Below are 25832 nucleotides of genomic sequence, written 5' to 3'. Positions count from 1 at the left end.
CCAACTCCCTCAGTGTCAATTTCCTCCTTCCCCGGGAATGCCAATAGTCCTGCAGGCAATGTCACTGGCAATTCTGACGAGTCCTCTCCTGCCTGGGATTCCTCCGATGCATCCTTGCGTGTAACGCCTACTGCTGCTGGCGCTGCTGTTGTTGCTGCTGGGAGTCGATGGTCATCCCAGAGGGGAAGTTATAAGACCACTTTTACTACTTCCACCAAGCAATTGACTGTCCAACAGTCCTTTGCGAGGAAGATGAAATATCACAGCAGTCATCCTACTGCAAAGCGGATAACTGAGGCCTTGGCATCCTGGGTGGTGAGAACCGTGGTTCCGGTATCCATCATTACTGCAGAGCCAACTATAGACTTGTTGGAGGTACTGTGTCCCCGGTACCAAATACCATCTAGGTTCCATTTCTCTAGGCAGGCGATACCGAAAATTTACACAGACCTCAGAAAAAGAGTCACCAGTGTCCTAAAAAATGCAGCTGTACCCAATGTCCACTTAACCACGGACATGTGGACAAGTGGAGCAGGGCAGGGTCAGGACTATATGACTGTGACAGCCCACTGGGTAGATGTATGGACTCCCGCCGCAAGAACAGCAGCGGCGGCACCAGTAGCAGCATCTCACAAACGCCAACTCTTTCCTAGGCAGGCTACGCTTTGTATCACCGGTTTCCAGAATACGCACACAGCTGAAAACCTCTTACGGCAACTGAGGAAGATCATCGCGGAATGGCTTACCCCAATTGGACTCTCCTGTGGATTTGTGGCATCGGACAACGCCAGCAATATTGTGTGTGCATTAAATATGGGCAAATTCCAGCACGTCCCATGTTTTGCACATACCTTGAATTTGGTGGTGCAGAATTATTTAAAAAACGACAGGGGCGTGCAAGAGATGCTGTCGGTGGCCAGAAAAATTGCGGGACACTTTCGGCGTACAGGCACCACGTACAGAAGACTGGAGCACCACCAAAAACTACTGAACCTGCCCTGCCATCATCTGAAGCAAGAAGTGGTAACGAGGTGGAATTCAACCCTCTATATGCTTCAGAGGTTGGAGGAGCAGCAAAAGGCCATTCAAGCCTATACAATTGAGCACGATATAGGAGGTGGAATGCACCTGTCTCAAGCGCAGTGGAGAATGATTTCAACGTTGTGCAAGGTTCTGATGCCCTTTGAACTTGCCACACGTGAAGTCAGTTCAGACACTGCCAGCCTGAGTCAGGTCATTCCCCTCATCAGGCTTTTGCAGAAGAAGCTGGAGACATTGAAGGAGGAGCTAACACGGAGCGATTCCGCTAGGCATGTGGGACTTGTGGATGGAGCCCTTAATTCGCTTAACAAGGATTCACGGGTGGTCAATCTGTTGAAATCAGAGCACTACATTTTGGCCACCGTGCTCGATCCTAGATTTAAAGCCTACCTTGGATCTCTCTTTCCGGCAGACACAAGTCTGCTGGGGTTGAAAGACCTGCTGGTGAGAAAATTGTCAAGTCAAGCGGAACGCGACCTGTCAACATCTCCTCCTTCACATTCTCCCGCAACTGGGGGTGCGAGGAAAAGGCTCAGAATTCCGAGCCCACCCGCTGGCGGTGATGCAGGGCAGTCTGGAGCGACTGCTGATGCTGACATCTGGTCCGGACTGAAGGACCTGACAACGATTACGGACATGTCGTCTACTGTCACTGCATATGATTCTCTCACCATTGAAAGAATGGTGGAGGATTATATGAGTGACCGCATCCAAGTAGGCACGTCACACAGTCCATACTTATACTGGCAGGAAAAAGAGGCAATTTGGAGGCCATTGCACAAACTGGCTTTATTCTACCTAAGTTGCCCTCCCACAAGTGTGTACTCCGAAAGAGTGTTTAGTGCCGCCGCTCACCTTGTCAGCAATCGGCGTACGAGGTTACATCCAGAAAATGTGGAGAAGATGATGTTCATTAAAATGAATTATAATCAATTCCTCCGCGGAGACATTGACCAGCAGCAATTGCCTCCACAAAGTACACAGGGAGCTGAGATGGTGGATTCCAGTGGGGACGAATTGATAATCTGTGAGGAGGGGGATGTACACGGTGATATATCGGAGGGTGATGATGAGGTGGACATCTTGCCTCTGTAGAGCCAGTTTGTGCAAGGAGAGATTAATTGCTTCTTTTTTGGGGGGGGTCCAAACCAACCCGTCATATCAGTCACAGTCGTGTGGCAGACCCTGTCACTGAAATGATGGGTTGGTTAAAGTGTGCATGTCCTGTTTTGTTTATACAACATAAGGGTGGGTGGGAGGGCCCAAGGACAATTCCATCTTGCACCTCTTTTTTCTTTTATTTTTCTTTGCGTCATGTGCTGTTTGGGGAGGGTTTTTTGGAAGGGACATCCTGCGTGACACTGCAGTGCCACTCCTAAATGGGCCCGGTGTTTGTGTCGGCCACTAGGGTCGCTAATCTTACTCACACAGTCAGCTACCTCATTGCGCCTCTTTTTTTCTTTGCGTCATGTGCTGATTGGGGAGGGTTTTTTGGAAGGGACATCCTGCGTGACACTGCAGTGCCACTCCTAAATGGGCCCGGTGTTTGTGTCGGCCACTAGGGTCGCTAATCTTACTCACACAGTCAGCTACCTCATTGCGCCTCTTTTTTTCTTTGCGTCATGTGCTGATTGGGGAGGGTTTTTTGGAAGGGACATCCTGCGTGACACTGCAGTGCCACTCCTAAATGGGCCCGGTGTTTGTGTCGGCCACTAGGGTCGCTAATCTTACTCACACAGTCAGCTACCTCATTGCGCCTCTTTTTTTCTTTGCGTCATGTGCTGATTGGGGAGGGTTTTTTGGAAGGGACATCCTGCGTGACACTGCAGTGCCACTCCTAAATGGGCCCGGTGTTTGTGTCGGCCACTAGGGTCGCTAATCTTACTCACACAGTCAGCTACCTCATTGCGCCTCTTTTTTTCTTTGCGTCATGTGCTGATTGGGGAGGGTTTTTTGGAAGGGACATCCTGCGTGACACTGCAGTGCCACTCCTAAATGGGCCCGGTGTTTGTGTCGGCCACTAGGGTCGCTAATCTTACTCACACAGTCAGCTACCTCATTGCGCCTCTTTTTTTCTTTGCGTCATGTGCTGATTGGGGAGGGTTTTTTGGAAGGGACATCCTGCGTGACACTGCAGTGCCACTCCTAAATGGGCCCGGTGTTTGTGTCGGCCACTAGGGTCGCTAATCTTACTCACACAGTCAGCTACCTCATTGCGCCTCTTTTTTTCTTTGCGTCATGTGCTGATTGGGGAGGGTTTTTTGGAAGGGACATCCTGCGTGACACTGCAGTGCCACTCCTAAATGGGCCCGGTGTTTGTGTCGGCCACTAGGGTCGCTTATCTTACTCACACAGTCAGCTACCTCATTGCGCCTCTTTTTTTCTTTGCGTCATGTGCTGATTGGGGAGGGTTTTTTGGAAGGGACATCCTGCGTGACACTGCAGTGCACTCCTAGATGGGCCAGGTGTTTGTGTCGGCCACTAGTGTCGCTTAGCTTAGTCATCCAGCGACCTTGGTGCAAATTTTAGGACTAAAAATAATATTGTGAGGTGTGAGGTATTCAGAATAGACTGAAAATGAGTGGAAATTATGGTTTTTGAGGTTAATAATAATATGGGATCAAAATGACCCCCAAATTCTATGATTTAAGCTGTTTTTTAGTGTTTTTTAAAAAAAACACCCGAATCCAAAACACACCCGAATCCGACAAAAAAAATTCGGTGAGGTTTTGCCAAAACGCGGTCGAACCCAAAACACGGCCGCGGAACCGAACCCAAAACCAAAACACAAAACCCGAAAAATTTCAGGCGCTCATCTCTAATTACCACAAATAGATCCGGTAACCACTGTACTCCAGAAAGACATGCGGAAGCACTATGAGGGCTGTGGACGGAGGAAGCCAGATACTAGAAATAAAACACCAAGCCGGGTCGATACCGGGATATTTGTGCGGTGTGAAAGGGGTAATAAGGAGCTGCTACAATGGCATGAGTTGGGGGGTGGGGCTCTGAAGTGACATATGAGGGGTCTAGCAGGAGTGACACATGGGAAAGCTGGATGAAGTGACATAGGAGGGTGCTAGCAGGAGTGACACATGGGGGAGCTGACTGGAGTGACACAGCAGGGTGCTGGCTGAAGTGACACATTGGAGAGCTGAAGTGTACTATGTGAATCGTCTTTCATTATATTTTATATGGTTCTGGCTTTTTCAATTATTTTATGCGGAAGTGACTTCTTCAATGTATTTTATGTTGGATCAGGCTTTAAAAATGTATTTATGTGGGTCTGGAGTTTCAATGTATATTATACCAGGGTGTGGCCTAGCGGGCACAAGGCCACACCCCATTTGTGCATGTTCACCTTCGGCTCTTTGACGTACCTAACAATATTTTTTGGCTCTTTGACTCAGACTGGTTGGCCACCCCTGCTCTAATACATAGCACTAGCTCTGCTTACATAGAAGCAGCAGTACTAGCTCTAATACATAGTACTAGCTCTGCTTACATAGAAGCAGCAGTACTAGCTCTAATGTAGCAGGAGGCGTTATGCAGTGTCGAAAGCATTGTAGGATCATCTGCAACATCATCGGTTGGCTGCGTGACCCATGGTGCTAACTAGAGACCAGGAAATCTCTATCCTCTGATGTAAAAATCCTGGCCTCTTCCCTCCCATGCAATAACGGTGACACACTGTCAGGAACTGGTGCAGAATCCAGAATTTGGGATCAGGTACCAAGTGGTTTACGTTACCCAGAACAGAGGTGCGGAGTCTAGCACATTGGGAGGTTTTCAGCAGGGAACCCCGCAAGGGGATATGGGCTTCGCGGCTCCCGACGTGCAGGTCGCAGCCCCCTGTCTGGGTCACTTGATACCTGAACTGGACTAGAGTTATGGCAGAGGTGTTGTATTATAGTCCAGATGTATATGACAAACCGCAGGGGTACGCAGGAACAAACAGGAACTGGAGAAGGTGGCAGGGTGCACACGGCCAGATGCTACACTGGGGCCGTGGAGATGGAACAACAGCAGGAACTCTAGGAGAGACACAGGAGGTAGTGGTACACGGACGGACTGGGGTGCAGACACTTGGAGACAGGGTAACGGTAGTCAGCAGACTAAGTTCGTCAGCAAGATGGTGAAGCTGGAATTCAAGAGAGCAGAACACTGTATGGAGTAGCTATAACTGGCAAGGCATCTTTGGGATTGAGAGGCTTAATAGAACAGGCTGGACCAATCAGCTGTGAGCACCAGACAGGCCCCCAGTAATTGATATATCATGCAGCTGCAGTGCAGACTGAGCAGGCTGACAAGCTGAATACTAGGTTTCAGGTAACCAGCTTTAATTACAGAATGCAGACACCTGTGGAGTCAGTTGCTGAATGCAGGAGCTGAGGCACTGGGAGACAACTATGCAGGAGCTAGCTGGGACCTGTAGTTCCACAAACTGAGGCAAAGGCAAATCATAAGAATAACTAGCAAAACCTGAGTAATATGCTAAGGATTATAACACACACCTGTATTTGGAGAAACAAAGGCTGTGGCCGCCCCCTCCCCAAAATGGCATCAGACTGTCAATCACTGACAGCTTGATGCCGCCTTGCATCTATCATCGAAGGACCCATGCGCACATGCGCAGAACGGGTGGTGTTCAGACCCCAGTCAGATCCCGGTAATCAATACAGGGTCTTAGACCACCATCTGTTTTTTGTTTTGTTTTTTTATGAAAAAGAGTCCTTCACCAGCTGGAGACTTAGATTTCCTGATGAAATCACCTTCCAGATTCTGTTCTTCCTTGAGGAGTCACTTTTCTGGGTAACAGGTCAATAAGGCAGTCCAATTCCCGATGAGTGGGTAGTTGTCAAATTTGGTGAATCTTGTGTTCCCGGGGTTGATTCTGGAGTTGGTTCAATAGTGGAATTAGTGTGCAGGAAGCTAGTGTGCAGGAAGTAGCATTGATGCTGGGCTGGGGCTGGCTAATAACACAAATACCGGGTTGGGACTGATTAGTAGCAGAGGTGCCGGGCTGGAACTGGCAAGTAACACAGCCACCGGACTGGGATCAGTTAGTAGTGTAGGTGCCAGGCTGAAACCAGCTAGTAACACAGACACTGGGCTGGTACCAGTTTGTGGCACTGGCAGGAGTTGTGGAACCACACTAGTTGATACTGACAGCTGGCTGTGGCTAGTAGTCCTACAAGCAAGAACCCAAAATATCTGGATGTTGCTGGCAGCTGGCTGGGGCCAGTAGTTTTCTAGAGCAGGGTGTCACGATCCGGGTATCTGGACGCCATTACTTACCCTTCAGATGCCTCCTAAGGCTGGCTCAGCGTTCCAGGACCGGATCCCATCTGTTATACTGATGTCCACATTCCTGCCTCCTCTCCTGTCACTCTGAGACGCGGTCACCGCAACGCCTGTTACATCCGGAATGGCGTCTCCCGCGGCCTCCGCCGCTGTTCCTGAGTTTCTACATGCAGAATGTCAGAGTGGTGATTACGTCAGCCGCGGCCTCCGCTGTGCCCGCGTGGTTAAATGTGCACTTATCAGTCTGGCGTCTCCTGTCTCCTGTGGCCGGCGCTGCCATTACTGTTTTAATTCCCACATGGATTACAAACCAAACTTCCCTCCAAGTGTCTGCATGGGCGCAGCCATCTTGGATTCTGTCATCTGTTAATTTCCACCAATCTGTTGTTTACAATGTTAATCTGCATAATTGCCTAGCCAGTCCCTTCCTTGCTGCAGGTATAAGTAATCTGTGCCTGAGCAAGGAAGGCGTCAGTGCTTTGGTTGTCAAACCTAGTTCCAGTTTGTCTCTCTCCTGTGGTTGTTTTCCAGGTTCCAGTTCCTATCTCCAAACCTCCACTAAAGAGACCCGCACCAGCATTCCATCTGCGGTGTAGCCTGACTCTCCTATCCTCTTGGATTCATCTGCTTCCAGCCATAGATCCACCTGCTTACAGCAATTAGCTTCCAGCAGAGATCAGCTCTTCTTAAAGTGCCGGTACCCTTTTCTGCAGATTACCATTCATCACCGGTATTATTATTTCACCGCTCTCAAGCTCCATATATCATTTCATATTTCATCGCTCTCTCAAGCTACATTTATTATTTAACTGGTTCCAGCCAGTATCCACTCCGTGCCAACATCAGTCTGGTTCCAGCCAGTATCCACAGCAGCCGTTTTATCCACAGCAGCCCAGCTTTTCCTGGAACACCAGCTGGTACGATCCTGGGCTATTTCCATTGCTACAGTCGGGCCTGGTAAGGACTTTCCAACTAGAAGATTATAAGAACTATCTCACACTACCAGAGCCCTGTGGCCCTTGCCACCCTGTAGTACCCAGGAACTGTATTTATCCTCTGCTGATTTTATGTTTTCTTTTACTGCTGCTGTGTTACGGAGTATGTCATAATAAACATCATTGACTTTTACTTTGGTTGTCGTGGTCACGCCTTCGGGCAATTCTTCTACATGTAACTTACATGTCTAGGGGTCTGATACAACCTCCCAGGTTCCTTTACACCTCAGCCCCTACAACTGAGGCTGCCTCCCGTCAGCTCAGGCCCTCAGTTGTGACAGTAAGCACTGACCATATGAATGCAGCCGGAGACCAGGATCAAGCGGCCAGGCCGATGCAAGAACTGGCAGCCCGACTTGAACATCAGGAGGCTGCACAGGGCCACATCGTCCGCTGTCTCCAGGATCTCTCTACTCGGCTGGATGGGATTCAGACAACCCTCCATGGATCAGGCGCGTCCAGTGCGTCAACCACAGTGACTCCAGCTATAACCCCACCCACCTTACCCATTTCTGCTCCCCGTCTTCATCATTTTTACAACGCCAGCAAAATTTGACGGATCTCCAAGATTCTGCAGGGGATTTCTCAACCAGTGTGAAATTCATTTTGAGCTACAACCTGGCAATTTTCCCAGTGACCTTACTAAAATTGCCTACATTATCTCTCTTCTCAGTGGCTCAGCCCTTGATTGGGCATCACCGTTATGGGAGAGGTCCGACACCCTGCTATCCTCCTACACTGCATTTGTGTCAACATTCAGGCGTATCTTCGACGAGCCAGGCCGGGTAACTTCAGCTTCATCTGAGATTCTCCGTTTACGCCAGGGATCACGTACTGTAGGACAATATCTTATACAGTTCCAGATCCTGGCATCCGAACTGGCATGGAACGACGAGGCCCTGTATGCTGCATTTTGGCATGGCTTATCTGAGCGTATTAAAGATGAGTTAGCTACCAGAGACTTACCTTCCAAGTTAGATGAGCTAATCTCACTCTGCACGAAAGTTGATTTACGTTTCAGAGAGAGAGCAACTGAGCGTGGAAGATCATCTGCTCCAAAATCTTCTGCTCCTCCTCCTCGCCAACTGTCACCATCTAAAGACGAGCCCATGCAAATTGGCCGTTCCCGTTTAACTCCTGCTGAGCGCCGAAGACGTCTCTCTGAGTCTCTTTGTCTTTATTGTGCAGCTCCGTCTCACACCATTAATGCCTGTCCCAAACGTCCGGGAAACTCCAAATCCTAGCTCGCCAAGGAGAGGGCCGGCTAGGAGTAATGATCTCCTCTCCATCTCCTCATGATTGTAATCTCCCAGTCTCGCTTCAAGTTGCTTAACGTTATCGGAACGTCATTGCCCTCCTTGATTCCGGAGCAGCTGGGAACTTTATTACCGAAGCCTATGTTAAACGGTGGTCCCTACCCACCGAGAGACTTCCTTCGTCCATCTCCTTAACTGTTGTGGATGGCAGCAAGATTTTTGATGCAGTTATTTCTCGAAGGACTCTACCAGTTCGTCTGAGAGTGGGAGTTCTTCATTCTGAATTTATTTCTTTTTTAGTGATTCCACGAGCCACACATCCTGTGGTCCTGGGCCTTCCATGGCTCCGTCTTCACAATCCTACAATTGATTGGACGACTATGCAAATTCTGGCATGGGGTCCCTCCTGTGCTGAGACATGTTTGTTTGTTTAAAGTATTGCCTGTCTGTTCTTCCTCCCCCAGGTCGTCTGATGTTCCACCTCCTCCATATCAAGATTTCACGGATGTGTTCAGTAAAGCTTCTGCTGATATCCTTCCTCCTCATAGAGAATGGGACTGCCCGATTGATCTCGTTCCAGGGAAGGTTCCACCTCGAGGCCGAACTTATCCGTTGTCTCTGCCTGAGACGCATTCTATGGAGGAATACATTAAAGAGAACCTAGCAAAGGGGTTCATTCGACCTTCCTCTTCTCCAGCCGGCGCAGGCTTCTTTTTCGTAAAGAAAAAAGATGGTGGTCTGCGGCCGTGCATCGACTACAGAGGTTTGAACGACATTACCATCAAGAACCGCTATCCTTTACCCCTGATTACTGAGCTCTTTGATAGAGTTAGCGGAGCTACCATCTTCACAAAGCTGGACTTGAGAGGTGCATACAATCTCATCCGGATCCGTGAGGGTGACGAGTGGAAGACCGTCTTTAACACCCGTGACGGACATTATGAGTACCTCGTCATGCCCTTCGGATTGAGCAATGCTCCAGCTGTCTTCCAGCATTTTGTCAATAAGATCTTCAGAGACATTTTATACCGTCATGTCGTGGTCTATTTAGATGATATCCTCATTTTTGCCAACAATTTAGAGGAACATCGTTTTTGGGTAAAAGAGGTTCTGTCCCGTCTCCGTGTCAATCATCTCTATTGCAAATTAGAGAAATGCGTCTTTGAAGTCAAGTCCATTCCGTTTCTGGGTTACATTGTGTCCGGTTCCGGACTAGAGATGGATCCTGAGAGACTACAAGCAATCCAGAATTGGCCGATACCCTTAACCCTCAAAGGGGTCCAGAGGTTCTTAGGGTTCGCCAATTATTACAGAAAGTTTATACGAGACTTTTCCACCATTGTGGCGCCTATTACTGCTTTAACTCAGAAGGGTGCTAACCCGTCCAAGTGGTCTGAAGAAGCTACGCAAGCTTTTCATCTTTTAAAACAACGGTTCATCTCTGCACCAGTTCTGAGGCAGCCCGACGTCGACTCTCCTTTCATCTTAGAGGTGGATGCCTCCTCCGTTGGAGTAGGAGCGGTGTTGTCTCAGAGGGCTAAAGATGGTCATTTACACCCTTGCAGTTTCTTCTCCCGGAAGTTCTCCCCAGCTGAGCGCAACTATGCCATTGGCGACCAGGAGTTGCTAGCCATCAAGCTCGCTCTAGAGGAGTGGAGGTATCTGTTGGAGGGAGCTTCTCATTCAATCACCATACTTACGGACCACAAGAATCTTTTATATCTGAAAGGCGCACAATGTCTCAATCCTCGTCAGGCCAGATGGGCACTTTTCTTTTCCAGGTTCGACTTTAAAATCCAGTTCTGTCCGGGCTCTCAGAATCGTAAGGCCGATGCCCTTTCCCGCTCATGGGAGCAAGAAAATGAGTCGGAGTCTTCAGACAAGCATCCTATTATAAATCCGTTGGCATTCTCCACGGTAGGGATGGACTCTACGCCCCCACTAGGGAAAAGTTTTGTGAAGCCGGTGCTAAGGAAGAAGCTCATGCATTGGGCCCATGCTTCCCGTTTTGCCGGACATACAGGTATCCAAAAAACCCTGGAGTTTATCTCTAGGTCCTATTGGTGGCCAACTCTGAAAAAGGACGTCACTGAGTTTATTGCATCTTGCCCAAAGTGTGCCCAACATAAAGTATCCCGCCAGTCGCCTGCGGGGCAACTGGTTCCACTATCCGTTCCCCGTCGACCATGGACCCATCTGTCGATGGATTTAATTTCAGACTTACCCATGTGCAACAAGTTCAATACCATCTGGGTGGTAGTTGACCGGTTCACCAAGATGGCACACTTCATTCCTCTCACCGGTCTTCCGTCAGCTTCCAAGTTGGCTCAAGTGTTCATACAAGAGATCTTCCGACTCCACGGTCTGCCTGAAGAAATTATCTCAGATCGAGGAGTTCAATTCACAGCCAAATTCTGGCGAAGTTTATGTCAAGTCCTCCAAGTCAAACTAAAGTTTTCCACGGCTTACCATCCTCAGACCAATGGTCAAACTGAGAGGGTGAATCAGGACTTGGAGGCCTTCCTCCGCATCTATGTGTCTTCCTCTCAAGATGACTGGGTTCAATTACTTCCCTGGGCCGAGTTCTGTCATAACAATCAGTATCATTCCTCATCTTCTTCAACACCATTCTTCACCAACTTTGGATTCCACCCTAAAGTCCCTGAATTCCAACCGCTCCCAGCAACTTCTGTTCCAGCAGTGGATATCACCTTGCATCAGTTTGCAAACAACTGGAAGAGTGTACGAGCAGCTCTGCTCAAGGCATCGTTCAGGTATAAGAAGTTTGCGGACAAGAAGCGTAGAGCGGTTCCTGCTCTCAAGGTGGGTGATCGGGTATGGTTATCCACGAAGAATTTGAGGTTAAGAGTTCCCAGTATGAAGTTTGCACCTCGCTACATTGGTCCTTTCAAAATTGAGCAAGTCATCAATCCTGTTGCTTACAGACTTCAGTTACCTCCCTTCTTAAAAATACCCAGGACATTCCATGTTTCCCTGTTGAAACCGCTGATCCTGAATCGGTTTCATTCCTCACTTCCTCCAACTCCGAAAGTCCAAACTCAACGAGGCGTTGAGTATGAAGTGGCCAAGATCCTGGACTTACGTCACCGTTACGGTCAACTACAGTATCTTATTGACTGGAAGGGTTACGGCCCTGAGGAACGCTCATGGACCAATGCTTCTGATGTTCATGCTCCTGCCTTGGTCCGGAGATTCCATTCCAAGTTTCCTCAAAAGCCAAAGAAGTGTCCTGGGGCCACTCCTAAAGGGGGGGGGTGCTGTCACGATCCGGGTATCTGGACGCCATTACTTACCCTTCAGATGCCTCCTAAGGCTGGCTCAGCGTTCCAGGACCGGATCCCATCTGTTATACTGATGTCCACATTCCTGCCTCCTCTCCTGTCACTCTGAGACGCGGTCACCGCAACGCCTGTTACATCCGGAATGGCGTCTCCCGCGGCCTCCGCCGCTGTTCCTGAGTTTCTACATGCAGAATGTCAGAGTGGTGATTACGTCAGCCGCGGCCTCCGCTGTGCCCGCGTGGTTAAATGTGCACTTATCAGTCTGGCGTCTCCTGTCTCCTGTGGCCGGCGCCGCCATTACTGTTTTAATTCCCACATGGATTACAAACCAAACTTCCCTCCAAGTGTCTGCATGGGCGCAGCCATCTTGGATTCTGTCATCTGTTCATTTCCACCAATCTGTTGTTTACAATGTTAATCTGCATAATTGCCTAGCCAGTCCCTTCCTTGCTGCAGGTATAAGTAATCTGTGCCTGAGCAAGGAAGACGTCAGTTTGTCTCTCTCCTGTGGTTGTTTTCCAGGTTCCAGTTCCTATCTCCAAACCTCCACTAAAGAGACCCGCACCAGCATTCCATCTGCGGTGTAGCCTGACTCTCCTATCCTCTTGGATTCATCTGCTTCCAGCCATAGATCCACCTGCTTACAGCAATTAGCTTCCAGCAGAGATCAGCTCTTCTTAAAGTGCCGGTACCCTTTTCTGCAGATTACCATTCATCACCGGTATTATTATTTCACCGCTCTCAAGCTCCATATATCATTTCATATTTCATCGCTCTCAAGCTACATTTATTATTTAACTGGTTCCAGCCAGTATCCACTCCGTGCCAACATCAGTCTGGTTCCAGCCAGTATCCACAGCAGCCGTTTTATCCACAGCAGCCCAGCTTTTCCTGGAACACCAGCTGGTACAATCCTGGGCTATTTCCATTGCTACAGTCGGGCCTGGTAAGGACTTTCCAACTAGAAGATTATAAGAACTATCTCACACTACCAGAGCCCTGTGGCCCTTGCCACCCTGTAGTACCCAGGAACTGTATTTATCCTCTGCTGATTTTATGTTTTCTTTTACTGCTGCTGTGTTACGGAGTATGTCATAATAAACATCATTGACTTTTACTTTGGTTGTCGTGGTCACGCCTTCGGGCAATTCTTCTACATGTAACTTACATGTCTAGGGGTCTGATACAACCTCCCAGGTTCCTTTACACCTCAGCCCCTACAACTGAGGCTGCCTCCCGTCAGCTCAGGCCCTCAGTTGTGACACAGGGACCACGTCTGGTGTTACTGGCAGCTGGACGAAATCATTAGAACCACATCAGCAGGGTGAAATATGTAAAATGCTTGTGTACAGGAACAACAGTAATGGATTAAGTCTGTAGCAGGACTTTAGAAAGATACTGCAGAACTTGTAGCCAGTGCCCAGGTTAGTTATTTTATAGGAACAGATCTCAGTTGATTCGCTGAGAACGTCAGGTATTCTGGGAACTGATTTCCATTGGCTGTGCTCAGGTCAGCGGACGAAGGGGAAGCTGACAATGCCCATGCAAAGGAGCCAGGAGGAAGCCCAGCATGGAGGACTCCAACCTCAGCCCCGCATCGAGGTTGAAGAAGAGGACGGAGAACATGCAGCCACATAAAGAGCAGAGGTGACTGGCTGCTGGAGCCAACATAATGCATGTACGGGTAATCAGCGATGTCTGTATCTGGGGTCTCTGAGTGCTGTGACAGTAGTGTTTCAGCATTGTTTTTTTGCTGAATACATCTCTGAAGGACTGATGTGTAGTTGATTCAGAGTCATCATGAGAGATGGTCAAACTTTGAATAACTGAATGCTGAGGTCTGATTGTCTGCAAGCATCTCTGATGGGATTGAGAGCCCAATGACAAAGTTGGGGAGTACTTGAGTCCAATATAGTAGCGTGAATACATAACAATGGAAGACCCAGAATAATAGGACTCTCAGCTGATGGGAGTACATGGAATGAGATTCCCTAAGGAGAGAACAAACTCCCTGAGGAGAGAAACAGCCAGCAGGAGCAGTAAAGCATGTGCCAGAGACCACCTGCCTATGGACCCACTGCAGACCAACGCCGCCAGAACTGGTGAGCAAATAGAGGCCTCTGGCGTGTTGTGACACACAGATTGCCACAGTGCCAAAATCTGAAAGTACATTGGCAATCTCTTATTGTGTCAGAGACCTGGCACCTTATTTGATGAGTCTTTACAGATTCTAGCTTTCCAATGTCAGAACCTAAGAAAAACTTACCAGGAAATATTCCAGTAATACTTGGTAAGTGGCCCCTTCTCTCCTCTGGGCCTCCTCTATTCTGTGATGGCCACATCTCCACAGGTTGTGCCAATTTCAGGTTTTTTTTCCAGCGCCACTTTAAGTTTCCATCATCATGCTTGAGGTTATCCTTAGACAAAGAAAGAAAAAAAAATCGATAGGTAGATCCCCCAAGGAACTACCAACACACAACTATTCTTTGTTGAGCCTGGCTACGTAATAGTGGTTTCTTATGCTGCTCACCCAATCACAAAAACATGGATACTTAGAATGAGGTATGCTATTGAGGTTCAAATTTAACCGGTATTTCTTGTGATAAACGTACTGTAGCTAATGTATGACACTGTATAAGATTTTTCTTACAACACTTTAAGCAGTGTAACTGTTATTCAGTTAACTGTGAATACTAAGATTTCTAAAAATCCGTCCTTCAAAGTTATGAAAATGTAGATCTGCGGGTTTTATGGAAGAACTTGCCAATTTTGTGTTTATCAAGAAATTCCTGTCTGAATTCTTTAGTAGCGGAGCTTACAAGCTTGAATTTATGTGCATGTGTTATCTGCATAAATGTAAAAAACTGTGACTGTTGAGAGATGGATAATAACATACAGTGAGTGTTTCATAGGAAACATTGCACTCTTGTGCATCAAGTGTGTGAATCACAGTATAAACGGCTTGAGCTGAGTTTGGCGCAATTACACCCCAAGGGGTTTCTGCAACAGCTTTAGTGTATTTTGCCACAGTCATGTATGAGACTTTATGCTAATGCTAGTAAAAGCCCTTCCACCTGTTTACAAGCGTATGTGCAAGGACTAGGGTGCCTACTACAGTATGTACACTTTTAGATGCAACAATCCTGCTTAGTGCCTCCGTAGATGATACCATCGGTCGCACCATCGAAACTTACACCTGCCTCATGTTTGGGGCAGGATCTCCACCAGACTATGGCCTCCAATGTAAGCTACACTCAAGTTATGCGACATGCCTGCCGCGGCGACATTCCATAACACGCGCATAAGATGATGCATCTCTGTGCATATGAATAGCCACCTCCCAGGAACGCCCAATGCAATTTCAATACATTTCTGAGACTGTGCGTCTCAATCGCTACTGCAACTCAGGGCCTAAGTCATGTATGTACGTAATGGCCGATGTTCACGCAATGGAATGATTATCAGCAGACTGCGCATGTGCTGCAATCGCAGTGATCATACGTAAAGGTGCTGCAGAGATCGCACTCGCAATAAAATTTCTAGGAGAAGTGATTGACAGGAAATGATTGTTTGGAGGTGTTAATGGGGAATGGTTGGAAAAATGCGTGTAATGGCTGTTTTCAGGGCATGTATCTGCTGTCGGCTGTAAGCTTGCATGTGTAAAAACATGGTGTCTGTGTTGTTACTGTTGTCTCCAGTCTGCATAGCCATAGGTCTACCCTTAACCTCAATGTTCCTCGTTTTTGCGTATAGGCTATGAATGTGTACACTATTGCGAATGAGTTTGCCATGGCTTCGGTGGACATCTCTTTTTATCTCTGGACGGCAGCTTCACATGATAACATTAGAAGTTCCGTAGCCTAGAAAATCACAATTGCAATTGTATTTGCGTACAAACATGTATTAGGTCCTTAGTGTGCTCACACCAAGACACGCATGTGCTGTGTGACTTTTTTTTTTGCTTAAACCAGTGATCTCCAACCTGTAGCACGCAAGCTACCGGTAGCTCACCGTAGTATTTTTGGTGGCTCACAGAGCGTACGGGCTTGGGTAGTCACGGGCACTCCTCCTCCCTTCATTTTTAATATGGTGCCAGCCGTCAGCCAATCAGAGCTCGTGGACATGCAGTGGCGGCACCTGATTGGCTGCCGGACCATTAGTTTTGATTGGCTCACTTACCGGCACCATATTTTAAATGCCCGCCGCCGGAGACTCGGTCACCCTCACCGCAGCCACTCTCCGGACTTCACAGGAGAGGCGCGCACTGCGCTCTCCTCCCCTTCCGTCCCTCATACAGGAGGAGCAGCACCGACAGCAGTAGAAGAAGCCAGCAAAAAGGGTTAGCACTGTGTGGGGCACTGTATCGGACACTGCGGGGAAAGGGGGGCATTATTTATGTATCTGGCACTGCTGGGGGCATTATTTGTGTATCTGGCACTGCTGGGAGGCATTATTTGAATACCTGGAACTGCTGAGGGGCATTATTTGTGTATCTGGCACTGCTGGGAGGCATTATTTGAATACCTGGAACTGCTGAGGGGCATTATTTGTGTATCTGGCACTGCTGAGGGGCATTATTTATGTATCTGGCACTGCTGGGGGGCATTATTTGTGTATCTGGCACTGCTGGGAGGCATTATTTGAATACCTGGAACTGCTGAGGTGCATTATTTGTGTATCTGGCACTACGTGGGGGTGCATTACTTGTAGTTGTGAGGCCACACCCACTTTGTGAGGCCACACCCACTTTTGCAGGAATGCACCTGCATTGGGGGGAGGGGGAAGCTCCTTCAGAGGTTTTATTTTCCAAAAGTAGCTCACACCCCAATTAAGGTTGGAGACCACTGGCTTAAACGCATGTGCAAATGAAAATCATTGTCCACGTTTGTAAATATTTGACTCAGAATCAGGCCCCAAATAGAAATCTTAAAAATAAATGCATTTGTGGACATATGCAAAATGTCAACTATCCCAAGATAAGTGGGGGTTTACACCAGAAGCATACCCTTACACCCAGGGACATAGCCAGAACATTGTGGGCCCCATAGCAACATTTTGAAGGGCCCCCTGTCCCAATGCTTCTAGAGAGATGCCTCTCTGCAGCTGTTTTAATTGTATGCCCCATAATAGTGCCCTAGTTCAGTTTTTATACCATAGTAGTATTCTATTTAATGTGGTGTCCCAATGCTTCTAGAGCAGGGGTGGCCAACCAGTCAGTGACAAAGAGCCAAAAAACTTTGTTAGGTAGGTAAAAGAGCCGACATTGAGCCGAAGGTGCGCATGCAAAAATGGAATGTGGCCTTGTGCCTGCTAGACAACGCCCCTGGTATAAAATACATTGAAAAAGCCAGAACGACATAAAATAAAAAATTTACAGTCAGATCCATTGAAAAAGCCACTTTCACATAAAATAATTGAAAAAGCCAGATTCACATAATAAACTTAAGTTCCCTCATGTGTCACTCCAGCCAGCTCCCCATGTGACACTCCTTGTAGCACCCTTCTATGTCACTCCAGCCAGCTGCCCACGTGACACTACTGCTAGCACCCTCCTATGTCACGCCAGCCAGCTCCCCATGTGACACTCCTGCTAGCACCCTCAGTGGCGTGCGGTGAGGTCAGTGGCTGGTGAGGCACTACAGCCATAATGTCCGCCGAATCTGCCAATGACCCCTACCGCCACCGAGCCAATGCCCGCTACTGCCCCTGAGTCGATGCCCGCTGCCACCGCCACCGGCTTACATACTTGGCCACCATAAACTGACCCATCCCTCCGCCACTAATTTGCATCTCACTCCGATACCGCCAATGCCCGCTGCCTGCCTGCTCATCATACTTGTGATATATTGTACATTTTTATAGAAAAAAAATAGTGTTTGGGACTGGGAAGGGAGTGGGAGTGGGAGGAGGACATGAATGCAATTCTGTTGTCCAGGGCTTCCATTAACTTAATGGAGAAGGGTCTGAATGGGTTAAAAAATGTAAAAAAAAAATGCGTGAGGTCCCCCCTCCTAAGTATAACCAGCCTCGGGCTCTTTGAGCCGGTCCTGGTTGTTTAAATACTGCGGAAAAATTGGACAGGGGTTCCCCGTATTTAGACAACCAGCACCGGGCTCTTAGTCCGGTCCTGGTTCCAAAAATATGGGGGACAAAAGATGTAGGGGTCCCCCGTATTTTTAAAACCAGCACCGGGCTCCACTAGCCAGGGACATAATGCCAAAGCCGGGGGACACATTTACGTAGGTCCCTGCGGCCGTGGCATTACCACCCCAACTAGTCACCCCTGGCCGGGGTTCCCTGGAGGAGTGGGGACCCCTTAAATCAAGGGGTCCCCCCCCCCTCCAGGCACCCAAGGGCCAGGGGTAAAGCCCGAGGCTGTCCCCAGCACCCCTGGGCGGTGGGTGCCAGGCTGATAGTCATGAGTGTTAAAAAAAGAATATTGTTTTTTGTCGTGGAACTACAAGGCCCAGAAAGCCTCCCCCGCTTGCTGGTACTTGGAGAACCTCAAGTACCAGCATTCGGGGAAATAACGGGCTCGCTGGTACTTGTGAATCTACAACAAAAAAAATACCCAAATAAAAACACAACACACACACCGTGAAAGTAAAATTTTATTATAACACACTTACACACTCACACATACTTACCTACATCCCACGCCGAGAATCACGTCCACTTGTCCAGTAGAATCCTATAGCGGACATGTAAAAATGAGAGATTACTTACCTACATCCCACGCCGAGAATCACGTCCACTTGTCCAGTAGAATCCTATAGCGGACCTGTAAAAATGAGAGATTACTTACCTACATCCCACGCCGAGAATCACGTCCACTTGTCTAGTAGAATCCAATAGTGGGACCTGTAAAAGTGAATGAGTTACAGAGGGGGAAAAGGAGAGAGAGAGAGAGAGAGAGCGAGAGAGAGAGAGAGGAGAGAAAAAAAATATAAATAAATACCTGCGTGCTGTTGTATGCGGACGGAGCAGCCGCCCGGGGAGAGCCGCACAGAGTACAAGCAGTCAGCGGGAGGGGAGGACGGAGCCGACGGACTCTGGCAGCTGTCAGCTGCCCACAGGAAAGACGTCTGGTGCCTGTGTGCGGGAGGGGGGGACGGAGCCAGCGGAGCATGACAGGGGAGAGCAGCAGTCACTGCAGACCCACCGCTGCTGCTGCTCCCGTCCCAACTTCTGCCTCCCGCCGCGTCTTGGTGATTGGACAGCGGATCCAGTGCTGGATCCGCAGTCCAATCACAGCTGCCTCGCTGACATGGGGGTGGTGTCCCTGTCAGCGAGGCACTTTTTTCAGTGCCGCTTTGCCACTGTATTTCAATGGGCTTTTATAGCCCGGTGCTAGGCTCCGCCCCCCGCTCTCTCCCCGTTCCTATTCTGTATGGGAGGCACTGCTAACAGTGCCTCCCAAAGTAATTTCACCCCCAAAAAAATATGCCATTACATAAGGAAGATACTTATGACATAGAATATGTGTCATAAGTATCTTCTATGTATTCTTTTACTAATTAATCACAGGGGAGCTACTGCCTCCCCTGCCTCCCCTGACTGCACGTCCCTGAGCACCCTCCTATGTCACTCCAACCAGCTCTCCATGTGACACTCCTGCTAGCACCCTCCTATGTCACTCCAGCCAGCTCTCCATGTGACACTCCTGCTAGCACCCTCCTATGTCACTCCAGCCAGCTCTCCATGTGACACTCCTGCTAGCACCCTCCTATGTCACTCCAGCCAGCTTTCCCATGTGTCACTACTTTCAGCACCCTCCTTCATCACTCCAGTCAGCTCCTCCATGTGTCACTCCTGCCAGTACCCTTCTGTGTCACTCCAGCCAGCTCCGCCTTGTGTCACTCTAGCCCACCCTCATATGTCACTAAAGTTCTCTCACCAAGTCGTGCCATTGCTGCAGCCCCTAATGTATTCTCTGTTTGCCAGTGGGTGTCTCGCCTCTAGCATCTGGCTCCTTCAATTTTCAGTCCCTGTAGTGCTGCTGCATGTCTGGCTGAAGTGTAGCAGTTTCTGTATCATTATTTAGATTGTTGGGAGCCACTGGTTGGCCACTGCTGTTCTAGAGAGATGCTTCTCTGCAGCTGTTTTAATTGTATGCCCCATAATAGTGCCCTAGTTCAGTTTTACACATTATGTCACACAGTACCCCAATCACATAATGACATAGGGGGTCATTCCGAGTTGATCGTAGCTGTGCTAAATTTAGCACTTCTACGATCATTCACACTGACATGCGGGGGACGCTCAGGACAGGGCTAGTCCGCCCCGCATGTCAGTTCCGCCCCCCCCACAGAAGTGCAAAGGCATCGCACAGCGGTGATGCCTTTGCACTTCAAGAGTAGCTCCCGACCAGCGCAGCTTAAGTGTGCTGGCCGGGAGTTACTCGTCGCTCCCTGGCCCGCAGCGGCTGCATGTGATGTCATGCAGCCGCCGCGGACCCCCCCCCAATGGTCTGGCCACGCCTGCGTTGGCCGTACTGTGCCGCCGTCCAGCCCCTTCCCGCCCAGCGACCGCCTCTGCCTCAGAGGCGATTGTTAGGCAACGATGGCTGCTATGCGCTGGCGCACTGCGGCGCCGGTGCATGCACAGTTCTGACCCGATCGCTGCGATAAACTGCAGCGAGCGATCGGGTCGGAATGACCCCCATTGTGTCTCCAGTTCTTATTATGCCACACTATAGTTCCTCAACTTCATATTATGTCACACTATAGTGTCTCCACTTCATAGTGTTCCACAGTACATATTATTGTATGTAACATTATAATGCCCTCCAGTTCATTTTATACCACATTACAATGAACAGGTTCAATGGCATACCTAGATATACTGCAGACCCAAAGGCAAGTCTGTAAAGGCTCCTGCTGTACTGTATGTACCACTCAATTTTTTTAAAAATGTATATAATAACACACGTAACTTTGACAGGGAAAGTGGGCCCCTCTCAGCTCTGGGCCCCATAGCAGCTGCACGCTCTGCACCTATGGTAGCTAAGCCCTTGCTTACACCCATATTTGTAGCCATTTGTTTAGTTTGCAAAATACAGACAGGGCCGGTTCAAGGGCGCTCTGCGCCCCGGGCAGGAAAATGGGCGTGACCTAATAGAGGGGGCGTGGTCAGTTACGCCCCCTGTACATTGCTAGCGCCGCTTGAATGCTGAGCGGTGCGCGATGACGTCATCGCGCACCGCACAGCAAAAGGTCCTCTCCACGAAGGGAAACTAGACGCTATGAGTCTAGTCCCCTTCGTGGAGAGGACCTTTGCTGTGCGGTGCGCGATGACGTCATCGCGCACCGCTCAGCAAAGTTACTCTCCACGAAGGGAAACTAGACGCATAGCGTCTAGTTCCCTTCACAGGAGGCGGACGGGGACGGCAGCGGGCAGCGGAGGCGGACAGGGGACACAGCGGGCAGCAGTGGCGGATCTTGCCACGGTGCGGCGCCCTCCGGATGGCGCTAGCGCCCTCCGGAAGGCGGCGCCCCGGGCAAAAGTCCTGCTTGCCCGTGGCAAGATCCGCTGCTGAATACAGACTCATTATTATGCTTCAATAAAACCTAGAAAAACCTCTCTAACACAGCAGGTAGAACTCTCCATCAATAACGTAACATATGCATCAAATGAAAAAAACAGCTATCAGCACATAATTGCCTACCCTCCCGGATGCTGCGTGAGCCTCCCGATATTTGGGATAGTCCCCTGCGGATCCAAAAGGATATGTGACTCTCCCGCATCTTCTTAGTAAAGCGGGCAGGAGGGGGGGGGGGGGGGGAAACAAATCTCGACAGCTGTGTGAAGAGGGAGGGGCTAAATATGCAAATCTCACAATTTAGCCCCACCTCCTACACAGGGTCCCGTAAATTGCGGACATTTTCTCATCTTGGGTGTGGGGCCTAATGACATCACTGTCCAGCCCCTCCCCCCAAAGTATCCTGCTGTGTCTCCTCTCCGGGCTTCTCCTGGAGAGGACACAGAAAGGATAGGTAAATTTGTATCAGCGTCAGTGATGCAGTCACTATCAGCCAGTCACAAGCAGTATGCTATTGTTGGTGACCATCATTGCTTATTTGTAGAAGAACCCACAAAGGATGCAGCTATAACCTGTGTATCAAGCTATATCTAGCAAATACAAGTGTAACGCCCCCACAAATACGGTGCCGGAAACTGAAACTAATTGTGGGGGTGATGATAAGAATCAGGTTCGGGTGATCAGAGCGGCAGACCTGCTTTACCCCTCAGACACAATGACAAACACATATGACAGGATCCAACTCCATTTTATTATTCTAACAAAATTAACAGGATTCACAGCAGGTATAATGCAGGGACAGGTGAGCAAGCTGGTTATTCATTAACGCACAGTCTCGTACAACCAGCGTGAACAGTTCAACAGGTATGATGCAGGGACACGTGAGCAAGCTGGTTATTAAATGAAGCACAGTCTGGGCGAAGGTTGCATAAAAGAACTATCAGTACCAGCATTCCTTAAAAGCAGATAAATGTATTAACATTAACTTTCACACTGCTGGGCGGAGCTTGCATAAAAGAACTATCAGTACCAGCATTCCTTAGTAGCGGATAAATGCATTAACATTAGCTTTCACAATGCTGGGCGGAGCTTGCACAAAAGAACTATCAGTACCAGCATTCCTTAATAGCAGATAAATGCATTAACATTAGCTTTCACACGGCTGGGCGGAGCTTGCATAAAAGAACTATCAGTACCAGCATTCCTTAATAGCAGATAAATGCATTAACATTAGCTATCGCACTGCTGGGCGGAGCTTGCATAAAAGAACTATCAGTACCAGCATTCCTTAGTAGCAGATAAATGCATTAGCATTAGCTTTCACACTGCTGGGCTGAGCTTGCATAAAAGAACTATCAGTACCAGCATTCCTTAATAGCAGATAAATGCATTAACATTAGCTATCGCACTGCTGGGCGGAGCTTGCATAAAAGAACTATCAGTACCAGCATTCCTTATTAGCAGATAAATGCATTAACATTAGCTATCACACTGCTGGGCGAAGCTTGCATAAAAGAACTATCAGTACCAGCATTCCTTAGTAGCAGATAAATGCATTAACATTAGCTTTCACACTGCTGGGCGAAGCTTGCATAAAAGAACTATCAGTACCAGCATTCCTTAGTAGCAGATAAATGCATTAACATTAGCACATTAGCTCTAACGGAGTCTACCCCTATCACTAACAGAAGGGGTGCCTACCCTACCCCCTTATTAAATAACATTACAAAACAAATATGCGGGGCACAGCACTAGTGGGGAGCCTCTCCCCCTGGAATACAGTATATTGCCCCCACATTGCAGAGTCTTGGCAGCGGAAGGGGTTAAATAAAGGGACACAGGGGTACTTAGGGGAGCCTACCCCCTTTTAACAATGTGTCCCCAATATGCAGAGTTGTGGCAGTGGAAGGTGAAGCAGGGGCAGAGTTTATGCAGTGGAATGGGTTAAAGGGTTCTCACCACTGCTGCGGCGCTTCTGCCACCTCCGGTCCGGTCCCACATCTTCGGCGCAACCCGGGATGCAGAGCACCGGGGATGCGCCCTTGAAGCAGCCGCTGACACAGGATTCCTCTTCCACTCCGGTCCCGGACTTTTCCCCACCGCTGGTCTGCGCCGTCCTCCGCACTTCAGGCTCTTTCATCCGGGATCCTCCTCTCTGTGCCGTCCGTCTCAGCACGCTGCCCAATGTCCTCGCTGGGGTCTTCTCCGGGTTCTCGCTGTCCTCCAGCTGCTAGGGGTCCAAACTGGAGTCTTCTTCCCGGGGTCGTCCTTCGCGGTGCCTGCGCGCCCATCACCTGACGCCAGTTGCCGCTCCTTGGGATCCAGGGGACGGAGGTTCTCGCTGCTTCTCTGGATGAGCTGCGGTCTCTCCGGCTCAGCGCTCCAGTCTTTGGCCAGGGGCGGCACTTCTCCGCGCTCCGTCCCTGCTGGCTATGATGCGGCCAGCTCTTCTCCACAGGCAGGTTCTCCGGTCCTCCTCAGTGCAGACGATCCGCACGGCATGGCAGGTGGCTCGGCTGGGCAACAGGCTGACTTAAGCAGAGGCTCCACACTTCAGGCTCCTGGATACCACTTCCCCAGGTACACTTTCCAATCCTCCAGGTCTCTCTTCTCCCGCCCTGGGGACTTGCTTTTAAGGGTCCTGGTGCTCCTCCACTTCCCCTCTCCTCTATGATGACTGGCTCCCGGGGTCCCAGCAACAGACCACCCCCTGGTCACTCTGCCCTACAACCCAGGGGACCCAATCAGCTGGGGCCATACTTTCCCAGACTTTTTATGTTGCTGGGTAAGAGGTGACACACCAGAGAATTGGCGGCAAAATCCCTGTCAGACAAGCTGACAGAGTACATCACAGTTCAGTCCATGATCTACTCTGGGACTTTTAGTTCCACAATGTAAATATATTAAAAAAAACAAGGGGTCCCCATTTTTTTAAAATAACTTCAGGGTATTACACAAGCATGGGGATTTTGTTCATATTTTGATCTGTTTGCAATTTCGGTAACATACAGTGGTGGCTGCAGATATAAGGGGCCCAGGGGGGAACTGCTTAGCACATATATGTAACATATGTGCTGGCTGTTCCCTAGCGGATCGGTAGTGCTGTGTGTATCAGGCACCATGTAGCGCCCTGGACTCAGCATACGGTATCACACTCCTTCTAAGCCCACCCCCAAGATCTTGTGAAACTAGCCAATGGGAGTCTGGGGGCGGGCTTTATAGGAGGGTGATGCTTAATGCTGAGTCCCAGGTGCCACATTGTGCCTGAAGCACACAGCGCTGGTTCCCGGTCTTCTTTCCCTCTCTAGGCGCAAGTGTCAGAAACATGCACATCAGCACAGCCATATGCGATTGCTTTTCTTGGCATAAGTACAGCCAATTATAATACTTTATGTTACTCATAAACGTCATACTGTAGATCTTGCACTGCATCAGCCCCTGACTGAGCATAGGGGGTAATTCCAAGTTGATCGCAGCAGGAAATTTTTTAGCAGTTGGGCAAAACCATGTGCACTGCAGGGGAGGCAGATATAACATGTGCAAAGAGAGTTAGATTTGGGTGTGGTGTGTTCAATCTGCAATCTAAATTGCAGTGTAAAAATAAAGCAGCCAGTATTTACCCTGCACAGAAACAAAATAACCCACCCAAATCTAACTCTCTCTGCACATGTTATATCTGCCCCCCTGCAGTGCACATGGTTTTGCCCAACTGCTAAAAAAATTCCTGCTGCGATCAACTTGGAATTACCCCATAGTGCTTGTACAATAAATGTTGTAATGTTTATTAGGGTAGCATTTCATGTATAACTTGTAATTTCTCATCCTCATATAACATTAAAAAAAACAGTCAAAAACATTTACCTTCATGATCAGAAAATGTGAAACAAAAACAAAATGTTTCAACATCTTGTCAGATCCAAGATGAACTGTAACCAGTCCAAAAATACAATGTTATTTTCAATATTGCTTGGAAAGGTAGAGATTAATTTGGAATCGCCAACTTTAAGAAACATTATCTCCTAAATGTTATTCTGTTTTACTGCACCAATCCTGAAGGAAAACATATGTAAGGAGCAGGTGTGTTATTCAATGATTAATGTAACACATATTACAGTATGTTACAATCAGCAGAAAAACACGGATTACGGTCTGAAAATGTTAATCTGTCTACATAGGGCCTAATTCAAAGATGGCCGAAAACACAAATGCTCATGGCAAGGGCAGACTGGGAATTCAAAATGGCCCTGGAAATATTTTTAGAAATGGCCTCATGTAGGCGGGTTCAAAAAACAGTGGGTGTGGCTAACACAAAAGTAGACAGTATTAGCACAAAGGTCTATTCCTGGAGCAGCGAAAAGAGTAGGGAAGCGAGACTGTGGAGAAGTTGCCCATG

The sequence above is a fragment of the Pseudophryne corroboree genome, chromosome 11 (assembly GCF_028390025.1).
Source record: "Pseudophryne corroboree isolate aPseCor3 chromosome 11, aPseCor3.hap2, whole genome shotgun sequence".
Classification (NCBI taxonomy): domain Eukaryota; kingdom Metazoa; phylum Chordata; class Amphibia; order Anura; family Myobatrachidae; genus Pseudophryne; species Pseudophryne corroboree.
Note: the sequence above shows the minus strand (reverse complement) of the source record.